The sequence below is a fragment of the Octodon degus genome, unplaced genomic scaffold (assembly GCF_000260255.1).
Source record: "Octodon degus isolate 3935 unplaced genomic scaffold, OctDeg1.0 scaffold00198, whole genome shotgun sequence".
In the NCBI taxonomy this organism is placed as follows: domain Eukaryota; kingdom Metazoa; phylum Chordata; class Mammalia; order Rodentia; family Octodontidae; genus Octodon; species Octodon degus.
The window spans coordinates 191224-205292 of record NW_004524774.1 but is presented as its reverse complement, the minus strand read 5'-3'; the positions used below and the strand labels follow the sequence as shown (position 1 = coordinate 205292).

The 14069-nt window shown below is 34.6% G+C and overlaps 1 pseudogene; it reads right to left on the bottom strand.

Moving 5' to 3' along the window:
• Positions 1-6883: 6883 nt before the first annotated feature.
• Positions 6884-8592, bottom strand: LOC101580309 (annotated as a pseudogene).
• Between the last annotated feature and the right edge of the window lie 5477 nt (positions 8593-14069).

The window sequence follows — 14069 nt, the reverse complement described above, 5'->3', positions numbered from 1 at the left end:
AGCAGATATGCTGCTGGATGAACAAGTCTAGAGATATACTTCACAGCATGACAACTAAGCTTAATAATATTGTACTTGGAAGTTTTAGTAAGAGTATATATCAGGTGTTCAAAAAACTAAAACAGTAATTATGTGAAATGAGGACTATGTCAGTTTCCTTTACGATAGTAAATATTACACTGTTTACTTGTATATCAAAACATTGTTATGCACCTTACACATATACAAATTAAATTTAAAATAAAAATAGAATGCAAATGATATTTATGAGGCACCATATGATATTTAATTGGAATATATTTTTGCTATATTTACTAAATTATAGCCATAGTTTTGAATTATCTTCACATATAAATTGCTCAAGGGATTTTAAAAAAATATGTCCCACAATTTTTTTACTTAATAATATATGTTTATGAGTCTCATTGAATACTATTAAATAATATTATTTTAGAATAACAATTAAATGCTACTGAATGGAGTTGAATTTCTATTCAAGATAGGTAAATGGAAAGCTAATAAAACAAAGGCAAATATAATCCTTCTAAAACCCATAAAATGATATTAATAACACCTCAGAATTATATGTTTTTGAATTAAATATTCCTACTGTCTTAGCCTGTTTATTTCTTTTACTATCAGATTGAAATCTATGCTCTATAACTTATGTCTATGTTTCTGTCTATATTCTTTAAATTGGATTTGTTATTTATGTCCCACTCAGAAAGTAATTTACAATAGCATTAATAAATTTTTTAAATAGAGAAAATAATTTGTAAGTTTATATTTTTTCTAAATATAATTATGAAGAATGTCATTTAGGGAAAATATAGAACATAATAGACTGGACTAATTCCAGAAATTTACATGGCCTATTTCAGTGTAAGATTATATTATATAAAACTTGATTTCTATAGATATTTATTAGAATTTCTTATGATTTGTAAATGTCAAACTGAGTAATTGTTATATTAAGGAAAAAATAGAAAACTGAAAAATTGAAATACCAGCATTTCATACTCAAAATTAATATTATTCCCAAATATGACAGTTGTAAGCCATAGAGTTATATGTAGAAGATGAGTAAGGCAATGATCCTGAGAAACTGCAGGAGATTTTGGAATCAAGCAGTTAATTGGAAGGATTCTCACCCTGACTAACTATATATACTGATACCTGTGAACTAAGCAACTGCACTGAAGATGGCAATTTGTAATAGTAGGTTCATGCTTGGAGAGCCTGTCATTCTGGTCTTCTGAATATGGGATGCTTGTCATGACATGACAGTTGCTGCCATGTTGTTTCTTGGGTAGATGATTGTTCAAAAAGAAGTGGGTGGTGAATGAAGGCAGGAGACAGGAAAAGGAAATTTTGTGGGACTGTCCTGCTACAAGGTTTTGTATAGTTAGATTTCTGGACTTATGTGTAAACATGAGTTATATAATTCTTTATGCCTATTTTTAAAATACATTTTAATTTTTTAAATGTTTTTTATCATATTCTGTAGGGACTTAATGTTCAACATATCAATACTTGATAAGAAATACCTGTTCCATGTTATGTCTAAGATGTTTGATATTCAGACAGATAGTGAGGTTAAGCTTAACAGCCTAGGTTGTATGGTAATAATAAGCTTCTCTTCTGGAAGGTTAAGAACCTAAGTTTGCAGACCAAAATTAGAGAAAAAGGAGGGCCCCAAGGAAAGCCAACATTTTATCCCTAGCATTCCAAGGTCAATTAAGACTCAGGACATATGAGAACTTGTACTGTAATGTCATGTAACTCGGTAGTGTCCCAAATTTTCTGATCAAGGTGATTATGGGGCCAAAGAGGAAAGTGATCGATGATGTAGAGTGTGCCTAAGGAGAGTCACATGGAGAAAAAACATTCTCTCAGGCTTTCAAAGAGAGCACATTGGCCAAGCAATGGCTTTGACCCATCCACATGGCTGACACTCACAAAGGTTCTACAATCTGAGGTACATAATCTCAGGATAAATCCTGAGGGGATTTCACTGACTTTATCAGATCCTAAAGCTACAACTCTTATTGCATAGGTCTTGCTTTATCTTGGACTTTTTTTTTTCAGAAATGGAGATTGAACTCAGGCCCTTGTGATACACAGGGAAGTGCTTCTTCCACTGAGCCATTTCCCTGGTGCCTATCTTGGACTTAACCATCCAGCAGAAAAGTATAAAAACGAAATATAAGAAGGAAAGCCATGGTGTTACATTGAGCTGTAGGGGATTCAGGTCAACAATTTTTGACATTGCCAGTCAAGTGGAAGACCCAATACTATTATGGACTACTGGACTCTTTTAGAATATTTTGCTGAGTTAACACATCAATAATATTCAAGTGATGAAATTAAACAAAGAAGAGGATACAGATGAATGTCCATTTTGTGTCTGTGTATTCAAGATGGTTAGGATAGATATATAGTTACATTCTTTTAATGAATAGAAGGATGTGTTCTAATAGTGTTTGTAAATAGGATATCATGTCTGTATCTTGTACATCAAATAACCACTAGGAAGAGAATTTGCAATGTGTTAATTATTGAAACTGTTCTACCAATTTGATTTGAAGCTGTGTCATTGCTATTCGTTTCTCAATAAAGTTATGGGGAAAAAAAGAACTTTGCACTTTAAAAATTATTATTCCCAGGATCCTTTTTAATGGTATGCCCACAACTTCAAATCGAAATATAAAGGGGCTGCTGTCAAAGAAAATAAAAATTGAGTAAAAGAACTAACAATAAAATAAGACATTTATTAATTATTTTATTCAAAAGCTGAAAGCTTACTGTATCCTAAATATTTTTCCAGTTGTAGAGGAACAAGTTTTACAAAAATCACAAAAATCTCTGCATGAATGGATTTGGAATGCTGCTTAGAAAAATCTACAATAAACCTAGCAAATAAAAAAGAAATAGTGTTAGAGTACAATAAAGGCTAAGAAGTTAAAGTAGGGATTAAACATTTGAAATAGTGAGAGTTTGCATTTTAGGGGTTATGGCTCAGTTAGACCTCTCTGTCACAGAGGCACATATATCCATAGGAGTTAAGCAAGATTGTGAATTGTGCTACTATTTGTATAAAAAGTATTTCAGATAGAAGTAATTCTAAGAAACATTTGAAAAATAGGAAGAATACCAGGTGTGTAGCCTAACCTGGAAATGAAGTGACATGTTTTAAGGTGTGGATAAAAATATGGTTTAACAAATGCCATAAATAGCTCAAATAAGAAGATAGAGAAATAAACATTGTGTGTGAGATTATACGTAAGGTCATTAACACTTATAAGAGGATTTGTTTCTGTGAACATCTACATGTGAAAACCAAGTTGAGTTCAAAAGAAACAAGAGGCAAGATACAGGTGTGTAGAAAGCACTTTCAAGTTGTTTTTTTTTTTTTTTTTGACAAAGGAAGAGAGATTTAAAGTGGAAGCTAGAAAAAAATAGAATCCAAGATATTTTTGAGAATAAAGAGAGAACTAATGTTTATTATTAACAAATATTATTCAGTAAAATATAAATTTAATGATAAAGAGTGAATAGCTGGAATAGTGGAGCTTTACATGTGGGAAACACAAATGATCTCATTCACAGTGTGGACTTAGAGGTGGGGAGTGACATAGGCTTGGCTTAGGAGAGAGGAAGCCATCTCCCAAAATGGAGTGGAAGTATAATACATAGGTATAGTTACATGCAGGTAGGAAGGTAAATATGGTATCAGTAAAACTTGGAAGTTGTCTCGTTATTCAAATTTCTCAATAGAATAGGGAAATGCTCAATATTGAGTTATGTTTGAGACAAAATGTGCTATAAGATTAAGGATCAGGGCTGACCAGCTAGCTCAGTGGATTAAAGTGCATATGCTTAGGCACATGCAAGGACCAGGATTCAATCCCCAGCGTGCCGTGCTGGCCCTGCCCCCAGAGCATGCTGAATTGGCTAGTAAGACTGGCTGTGATGACAGGCAACTGTAATCCCAGCCCTTGAGAGGCTGAAAATAGAAGGATCACTATGAGTTCAATCTGTGCAGTGAGACCCTGTAGACCCTGTATTAAATACATAAAAAAAGTTAGGGAAACAAAAGCAACTATAGAATAGTTGACTGGAAATGTGAGAGTCAGTGCACTGGAAAAATATGGTATGAAATATAGTCAGCATTGAGTGACTATATTATATTCATGATCGTGAAATAGGTAAGACCATTCAGAATGCTTGTGTTTTCTATAGACATGTTCAGCTTCAAGGACTTGAGTATAAATGGTTTTCATATTTGATTTAATTGAGGTTGTAGTCTCACTATATGAAGTGAAATTAGATATAAAAATATAGGAACTGGGAGGAGGTATAGGAGGCTATGTGCACAAATATCATATTAATTTGGAATTTTAGGGGCATCACAAAGGAAATGAGGTTATAAAAGAATGAGGAACAATGAAGTTTTAGGATCAAGGGTTATATGTTTTAGCTTAGTGAGATGGTTATTAATGTTAAGATAACAGAAGTTAGCAGGAAAAATGGTAAATGATTAAAAATTGGCATCTTTAAATTTAAAATGATACTGCTAATTGTAAGTATAGTGACATCTAATTTCAAATATATGACCATATGTGTTAATCAGCACTGAAAATGTATATATGAACTGCCTTGCATAATAGATGTTGCCACCCTAACAGGTCAGATAATCATTCTGCTGATGGAGTATTGTGTTACTTGGAGGGAGCCCATAGCCTTGCAGCCACAGGATATAGACACATTTTCAGTGCTGTTCCCAAACTCATCTATTCTAGGCTATTAGCCCATGTCCCAATGTTATCAGTGAAATTATAACATATACTTTTCTCAAATTATCTTTTGGATTTCTCTAAGGTTACCTTTGTTCTCTTCATGGACTAAGATGTAATACCATTTTATTTATTTTTACAATACCATTTTAATAAACAGAGTGTACACCAGCCCTCTCCTCGTGTCATGAATTTTCTTTCATCTTGTGATACAAGATGTTAGACATCTGCCCCAATATTAATTATTGGGGAACTACACCATGGTGTTCAGTAATTGAAGACCAGATTATAAAAGAAGAGGTGATCCAGAAAGAGAAAAGCCTATTTATTGAAATATGTTCTAAGTGACTACCTTAAGCCTCTAACAAGTGTAACAATCAGTGTTTTGATATAATAGAAGTGAAACAGGTGCTAAAGAATTGAAGGCAATGAGAGTTGGATAATTGTGTTCAAGACAATAAAATTAAAGATTTTAACACAATTTTAATAAACATGTGTCTATTAACAGCACGGGGCCCACGACAGTGTCAACATAATAGTTGACAGGATCCCCACTGTGAATAAGCAGGCCATCCACAAATTTCATGGACTTCGTCCTCTGTCCTCCGAGTTTTCTAGTATCACTTCTATTATGAAACTTCTCTCTCTGTTTTGTAGAGAGAAAGTCAGTGTAATTTCACAATGTAGAAATGGGAATGAGGAAGAAGAAACTCTGCTGTTCCAAATCCAAGTCACATAGAAAGAATAGTGTGGGAACTAAACTGCCAACTGCTTATCCAGTCTTTGCTCTTTTTCTTTCTTTCTTTTTTTTTACAGTTTCAACAAATAATACACTGCATATATTCTTCTTAATGGTTAATTGCTGTACAAGATGTGGACATGAAATCCTACTTACAAACACCATTAGAACAAATCATTCTATTCATTAAGAGAATGCAACTATATATCTATCCTAACCACTTTGAATACATAGATACAAAATGGACATTCATCGGTATACCCCATTTTTTCTAAGTTCCGTTATTGAATATTATAGGTGTGTAAACTCAGCAAAATATTCTAACAGAGTTCAGTAGCCCATAATAGCATTGGGTCTACTGTTTAACTGGCAATGTCAGAAATTATTGACCGGAGTCCCCCACAGCTCAACATAACAGCATGGCTTTACTTCCTATATTTCGTCTTCATACTTTTCTGCTGGATGGTTAAGACCAAGGTAAAGCAGGACCTATGCAACAAGAGTTGTATCTTTTTGGTCTGAGAAGGTCAGTGAAATGCCCTCAGGATTTATCCTGAGATCCTGTACCTCAGATTGTAGAACCTTTGTCAGTGTCAGCCATGTGGATGAGTCACAGCCATTACTTGGCCAATGTGCTCTCTGTGAAAGCCTGAGAGAGTGTCTTCTCCCCATCTTTCTTTTCTCAATTTTTATAGTTGAGTTGATAAAATAGGCCATTCCATGACCTTCAGGCAAAGGACACTAAAATGCTAATATTTTCAACTGAGAACATCTCTAAAAATTACACATTTTTAAATACAAGGTAAATTTGTACATTGAGAAATATGTTTGTTATAACTGATAAACATATTTATTGGGTGTATAATGAGGCAAATAATTGTTTGAAGGGGATAAAATGTTGCTTCTAGCAAACTTGCTAATTTTTTTCGCAAATAAATTTTCTCCTGTCTTTGCCTTATATGAATTTAACATGGCTATGATGGATAAACTCCTTCCCTGAGAAACAGTTCTTATATAAACTGTAGGCTAGCTGCTGAAACTTAAGTGTTTCCTATAGCTATATTTTTCATTGTTTGTATTAAACATTGTGCTTCTATTTTTGGCTCTTTGTGGTAGTTCTTTAAATTTAGTTTTGTTGTGTTTTTATACCTCATTTATTAAGTATGTTACTTTAATGTTCTTCCTCTGCTTTTGAAATTAGGATCGTTGAAAATGGAACAGAAAAAGAAGTTCAGAGAGCAAAATAAGAACAATTTTCCATTCAATCTATGCAGTTCATGTGCCATTTATTTTTCCATTTTTAAAAACTTTTAAAAATCCTTCATTTTTTTTCTTTGTGCAAGATTTATTAAATGTCTTCACACAGCACCTTGCATCTTGAGATATTGCTGCCAGAAACTCCCTGTTCTGAGGTAGGGACTGGCTTGGGTATGGCAGGTGGCTGTGGTTTTCTACTCTTCTGCTCTGAGATAGGAGTGCTGGGTAGGATCTCATCTTTGGGTTCCACAGTGCTCACGTGGTCAGGCAGAATCTTCCTGGGGCAAATCTTACCATTTGGATCCCAGGGCAGCATCTTTGCTTTGATACCCTGCACACCCTGTCTGAGCAGCACGTGGCATACAGAATTGTCAACATAGCAGCTGATAGGGTCCCCACTGTGGATCATCAGGCCATCCACAACTTCATGTACTTAGGCATCTGTCCTCAGAGTTTCTCAGACACCACCACCTCTCAGCTCTTGGCTCCACTCTCCATGATGAACCGCAGCACACCATAGGAGGCCCTGCACACAGCAAGCCCTCCTAGAAGTTTGTAATGCAGAAATTCCACCTGGGCAATTCACAAAACCTCTCATTGCCACTTTTTCAGCAGAAAGCTCTACACTGCTCACAGGGAAGCCAAACCCCTTCTGAACAACAACAGTCAACTCCTTGAGAAGCCTCTGGCCCTTCTCACCAAGAACATTTTGTGTCCTGGTGGTAAAATAATGATTTCTCTCCTGGTGGGTGTAACTTGAACTTCAATGCCAGAGTAGCCATCTTCAGCCAGCTTCCTAGTGAGGAACTCATTCACTTCACCTTTGAAGATGACATCAGCGAAAATCTTCCTCTGCTTAGAAATCTGTAACCCAAAGATCCTTCTTGAATATCTAATTGATCTTCCCTAGGTGAAGACCTCTGTAGAGTTTATTTGGTGCTTAGGAATTACCTTTTTTGAGTGAGTCAGAAGAACTTCAGGCCATAATTTCTGGAGTAATCAACTCCATTTTTCAAGAGGTATTTAGAATTTCTGTAAAGATATATGAGAACTAAAAACCATGGTGTTTGATATACAGATGTAGCTGCTTCGGAATGTTTTTCTAAACAGCTTGCAGCACAGATGGCAAAAGATGTAAAAGTAAAAAATTTAACCTAGTAGCAGCCTCCAATGATATCATGACAGTTTTTATACAGTAAAAGACCCATGTTATTTAAAAAATCATTTGAGACAAAAATAGTACATATAATTGAATGAATACACCTAAACTTTTGAACTTTCTTTTCTGCTAGTCTGACTTTAAGACACTGGCATCTGACAAATTCATAACAACTGTGCGTGCATGCACGTGTACACATGTCAACTAATATATACAATCATCCAAAATAAGGATCTTTAAAGGCTGACATGGCCATTAATGAAAAGCTTTAGGCGAATAGTGATTATTTATCATGCTAAGTCTCCTTCTGTTTTATGTTACTTTTTGGACAATTAAAACCTAAATTGATCCTAGACTTTTTGGTAATTCATGATCATTTTCAGTTACCATTCTCAAAACTAGGAACAAGATATCCCAAAGCATATAAAAGATAAATAGTTAGTATGTTAGCTTGGGGCCATAGCATTAATTTTCTGAATAAAAAGGCTTTTCACCAAGAGAACTTACAAAACTGCAACCCAACTTCCACCTCATTGTTTCATCGATAACTGTTTAGCTGTTAATCTGAAACTAACAGCTGCAAAATCTGAAAGCATGATGTGCTTTTTTCCAAACTTCATTTTGCTGAGAGTCTTAGACATCAAGGTTGCTTTCTACCCTTAAAAATTATTAAAATCAAGTCCTAAGTCCAAATTCAAATGAAGGCCTACAAATTAAAAAAAAAAAAACAACAACTACAGAAATATATCTAGATGAGCTAAACATGTCCAACAATAGGAATAAAATACTTATGCTAATGTTCCTTACTAAAGACTGTATATTAGCAACATATAGTCCTTTTTAAAATCTTAGGGTCTTCCTTCCTTCTTTCCTTCCTCCGTCTTTCTTTCTTTCTTTCTTTCTTTCTTTCTTTCTTTCTTTCTTTCTTTCTTTCTTTCTTTCTTTCTTTCTTTTTCTTATTCTTTCTTTCAGACAGGGTCTATATAATTCAGGCTGCCTTAAGATCCATATTCATAGTGACCCTCTACCCTGAGCCTTCCAAGTGCCAAGATTACAGGCAAGAATGACCACATGTGGCTTTATTTTTTTCCATAATTATATGGAAAAACAACTAGCAATGGGACAGATTCAAACCAAATTCATAGGACAGTTTCAATAATTAACATATTGCATAAAATGCACCTAGTGGTTAACTGCTGCACAAGATGCGGAAATGATATACTGTTTGCAAACACTATTAGAACAAAACCCTCTATTCATTAAGAGAATGCATCGTTATATCTATCCTAACAATTTTGAATACACAGACACAAAATGGATATTCATCTGTATCCCCTTTTTTGTTTAGTTCCATTATATGAATATTATAGGTGTGTTAACTCAGCAAAATATTCTAAAAGAGTCGAGTAGTCCATAATAGTATTGGGTCTTCCACTTGACTGGTAATGTAAGAAATTGTTGACCTGAGTCCCCTACAGCTCAACATAACAGTATAGCTTTACTTTTTATACTTCGCTTTTATAATTTTCTGCTGGATGGCTAAGACCAAGGTAAAGCAGGACCTATGAAAAAAGAGTTGTAGCTTTTGGGTCTGATAAGGTCAGTGAAGTCCCCTCAGGATTTATTCTGAGATCCTGTACCTCAGATTGTAGAACCTTTGTGAGTGTCAGCAATGTGGATGGGTCACAGCCATTGCTTGGCCAATGTGCTCTCTTTGAAAGCCTGAGAGAATGTTTTCTCTCCATGTGACTCTCCTTAGGCACACTATACATCATCGATCACTTTCCAATTTGGCCCCATAATCTCCTTGATCAGAAAATTTGGGACACACCTGCGTTACATGATGTTGTAGTACAAGTTCTCACATTCCTGTGTCTTAATTGACCTTCTAAGGTTCGTGCCAAAATGTTGGCTTTCCTTGGGGCCCTCCTTTTTCTCTAATTTTGGTCTGCAAACTTAGGTTCTTAACCCTCCAGAAGAGAAGCTTCTTGTTATTATCATACAACCTAGGCTGTTAAACATAACCTCATTATCTGTCTGAATATGAAACATCTTGGGCATAATATGGAACAGGTATTTTTCATCAAGTATTTATATGTTTAACTATAAGTCCCTAAAGAATATGATGAAAAAACATTTAAAAATTAAAATATATTTTAAAAGTAGGAGTAAAGAACTATATAATTCTTATGTCTACACATAAGTCCTGAAATCTAAACATATACAACCTTGAAGCAGGACAGTCCACAACATTTCTTTGCTCATCGCTTGTCTTCATTCACCACCCACTGCTCTTTGAACAATCATCTATGTGAGAGACAGTAGAGCAGCAACTGGCATATCATTACAAGCAACCCATATTCAGAAGACCAGAATGAAAGCCACCCCAAGCATGAACCTACTATTATAGATTACCATCTTCAGTGCAGTTGCTTCATTCACAGGTATCAGCATATATAGTTAGTCAGGGTAAGAATCTTTCCAATAAACTGCTTGATTCAAAAGTCTTCTAGAGGTTCTCAGGATCATTGCTTTGCCCATCTTCTACATAAAAATGTATGGCTTGTCACTGTCATATTTCCTACCTCTTCTTTCCCTATTTTAATTAGTTAGTCCTTGAGTTCCTGATTTCCTTTTACTTGTATTAAACCTTTCTATTTGTATTTCCTCTTTTGAGTTCTTATACAAGGGAAATTAAATTATATTTACATATGTTTGTCTGGTTTATTTCACTTATGAGTCTATTTTCAAGTGGTATCCACTTAAATATAAAGGCTTCGAGTTTATCATTCTTTATAGCTGAGTAATACTCCATTGTGTAAAAATATCATATCTTTTTCACCATTCCTCAGGTGATGGACATCTTGGTTGATTCCAAGTTTTGGCTATCACAAATTGTGCTGCTATAAGTATAGGCACACATATATTCCTATGATATGATGTTCTTGGATCCTCCAGGAAAATGCCCAGTAGAGGAATATCTGGTTTAAATGGGATTTCCAATCCAAATTTTCTAAGGCATCTCCACACTGATTTCCATAATCGGTGCACCAGTCTACATTCCCACCAGCAGTGTAGAAGGGTTCCTTTTTCCCCACACCTTCTCCAACATTTGTTGTTGGATTATTTCTTTATGATAGCCATTCTTTCTGGGGTGAGATGATACCTCAATGTGGCTTTAATTTGCATTTCACGGATGGCTTGAGATGTCGATCATTTTTTCATATATTTTCATATATATATTCACTTCTTTAATTTCATCCCCTGAGAAGTGTGGGTTCTTCTCAGATGGCCATTTCTGGACTGGGTCTTTAAATTTTGGAGCTCTAGTGATTTTTAATTCTTTAAGAATTATAGACAGCAGACATTTGTCTGAGTACTTATTTGTCATGATTTTTTCTAAGTTTCTGGGTCGCCTTTTCACATAGTAATTTCTTTTGATGTGAAAAGACTTCTCAGTAAGAGCAGGTCTAAGGTGTTAATTGTTTCAAGTGTTTCCCATGCGATTTGATCTTTGTTCATGAACTTTTTGCCTACCCCTAAGTCTAAAAGAGTTGCTCCTACTTATTCTTCCAGGAGATTTAGTGTCTCTGCTTTAATGTTTAGTTCTTTAATCCATTTTACATTAGCTTAGTGGATGGTGATAGACCTGTTTCAAGTTTTAGTTTTTGGCGTGTAGAGATCCGGTTTGTCCAGCACCATTTGTTAAAGAGAGTATGTTTCTTCTAGTGTGTATATTTGGCCCCTTTGTCAATGATAAGGTGGCTGAGAGTGTTTGTAGAGGTGTCAGCATTTTCTAATCTATTCCATTGATCCTCAGGTCTATTTTTTTTGCCAGTAGCATGCTGATTTTATCACAGTAGCTTTGTAGTATAATTTCAAGTCAGGAAGTGTAATGCTTCTGGCCTTGTCTTTTTGCCCAGGATTACCTTTGCTATTCTAGGTATTTTCTGGTTACAAATAAATTTTAGGAATGATTTCTCTAGCTCTGTGAAGTAGGTTGGCGGTAGTCTGATAGGTATTGAGCTAAAACTGTACAGCAATTTTGGGAGTATGGCCATCTTCACAATGTTGGTGCTTCCTATCCAGGAGCATGGAATATCTATCCATTTTTTGAAATCCTCTTAGATTTCTTTTTTTAAGAGTACTGTAATTTTCCTTGAAAAGATATTTGACTTCCTTAGTTAGATTAACTCCAAGGTATTTCATTTTCCTCTGTGTTCTTGTAAAGGGTTTTGTTTCTGTAATTTCCCTCTCAGTGTGTTTGTGGTCTGTGTAGTTGAATGATATAGACTTTTGGGTACTGACTTTATAATCTGATATGCTACTGAATTTCTGCATTAATTCTACTAGCTTCTTGGTGGGTTTTTTTGGGTATTCCATATAAAGTGTCATGTCATCTGCAAATAATGGTAATTTAATTTTTCTTTACCTATTCTTATTCCTTTTCTTTCTTTCTTTTTTATAATTAATTAAAAATAATTTTATTGAGAAAGAAGTAGCAATGAGATAGTTTCAAAACAGGTTAGTAGTACAGTTACAATAACTAATACATTGCATATTGTCTTTGTAGGAGTTATTCATAGTACAAGATGCACACATGATATCTTGTCTAAACACTATTAGTTCCAAATTTTCTTCTCATTGAACTAAAGGAAAGTAGCTGTATATCTATGCTATTTTGTATATTCATATTTTTTCCACTACACAATGGTCCTTCATTTATATCCCCCTTTTTCATTTACTTTTGTAAGAGATGTGTATTCCATTGCCATTCATATATTATACTACATGAATTTAGCAGAGTAATGCAATACTCTCCAGTAGTCTATAATAGTAGTGGGTTATCTGTATGATTGGCAGTGTTAGAAGTTGTTGTCTTGAGCCTTTTACAGCCTAGCATATTAATATGGTTTTACTTTTTATACCTCATTTTTATACTTTTCTGTTGGATGGTTAAGATCAAGATAAAGCAAGACATATTTCTTTCTTTTGTCTAATGGCTCTAGTTAAAGATTTCAGAACTATATTGAATAGGAGTGGTGATAGAGAACATCCTTGTCTTGTACCAGATCTGAGAGTAAAAGATTTCAGTTTTTCTCCATTTAGAATTATATCAGCTGTTGGGTTTTCATTAATGTCTTTTACCATATTGAATTCCAGGCCATCTATTCCAATTTTTTGTTGGACTTTGAACATGAATGACTGTTGGACTTTGTCTAAAGCCTTTTCTGCTTCAATGGAGATGATCATGTGGTTTTTAGTTTTCGCACTATTGATATAGTGTATTACATTTATAGATTTTCGAATATTGAACCATCCTTGCATCCCTGGGATGAATCCTACCTGGTCATGGTGTGTGATCTTCTTGATGATTTGCTGTGTTCTATTTGCTAGGATTTTATTGAGGATTTTGTAATGTATGTTCATGATGGAGTTTGGCCTGTAGTTCACTTTCTTAGTTGCATCTTTCCCTGGTTTTGGAATCAGTATAATACTTCCCTCCAGAAATGTTTTGGGAGGATTGCTTCCTTTTCAATTTCATTGAAGAGGTTTAGAAGTATAAGGACTACATTTTCTGTAAATTTCTTGTAGAATTCAGCATTGAATCCATCCAGACTGGACTTTTCTTTGTCGGTAGGTTTTTAATTACATCTCGTCTTTCATTGGCTGTTATTGGGCTATTGAGAGTGGTTATATCTTGTCGAATCAGTTGTGGTAATTTGTATCTTTCTAGGAATCTGTCCATTCCTTCTGTGTCTTCTATTATGTGAGAGTAAAAATTCTCAAAGTAGCTATTGATAATCTTCTGAATTTCCACTGCATCTGTGATAATTACACCCTTTTCATTCCTTATCGCTTGCATTTGAATTTTTCTTTCCTCTTTTTGATGAATTTAGCTAGGGGCTTATCAATTTTATTTAATCTTTCAAAGGAACAGCCTTTGCTTTTTCAATTCTTTGAATTGTTTTCTTTGTCTCAATTTAATTAATTTCTGTTCTAAGCTGTATGACTTCTGCCTGTCTTTGGGCTCTATGTTTGGTTTGGTCTTCCTTTTTAGTCGTTTAAAGTGCACCGTTAGGGTATTTATTTGTTGCTGTTCTGTTTTCCTAATTTG